Raw genomic sequence first — 807 nt, 5'->3', positions numbered from 1 at the left:
ATAAAGAAAGCATAAAACATAAAATTCATCAATCAAAACTTCAAGAAACTCAAAATTGCAAATATGAACAAAGTAACTTGAACCAGAAGGAAATGAAAGTAAAAGTGCTTTAATTAAAGAGGAAATTGAGAGTACTTACAATTAAAGAAGTGAAATCCAAAATCAAAGCTTGTTATAAAATGCTACAATTGAAATTGATAAACACTAATTAGAACCCTAAAAGAGAATTTTCTAATCTACACTACTCCTACTCCTACTATGTATTTTTCTAATCTAGAGTGAGCTCTCCTTCATATGTGTTGAATTCCCCTTGATATAGCACTCCAATTCAGCCTTCAAGCCTTCCAAAATGGGCCAAAATCTCTCAGAAATCGCGCAGCACATGTTTTATTAATGAAATCACGTGCAGGGTCCTGTGCGTACGCACAGATGTATGCGTACGCACACTTGGCTGAAAGTTCTTCTGTGCGTACGCACAGGTAGTTGTGCACACGCACATTTTGCTGTGTGTACTTTTCCTTGTTTTCTTCATGTGTTCTCCCTTCTACATGCTTTCTTCTACTTTTGCCTAGCCAACCTTGCCTAAATGACCTGAAATCACTCACAAAACATATCACGACATCGAATGGCATAAAAAATGAAATTAAATTGCTCAATTTAAGTACAAAATTGTATGTTTTCACATTTAGAATCAAATTCCGGAGAAATCACAAAAGCATGCTATTTTGGTGCTTAAGTGTGAGTTTATGTGCTAGAATCCATCCTAATTGAGTCAAAATACATCATCAAATAAGGACTCATCAACGT

This window comes from Arachis ipaensis, chromosome B9 (genome assembly GCF_059453495.1).
Source record: "Arachis ipaensis isolate K30076 ecotype BB chromosome B9, ASM5945349v1, whole genome shotgun sequence".
Taxonomy (NCBI): Eukaryota; Viridiplantae; Streptophyta; class Magnoliopsida; order Fabales; family Fabaceae; genus Arachis; species Arachis ipaensis.
This window is presented reverse-complemented; position numbering follows the sequence as displayed.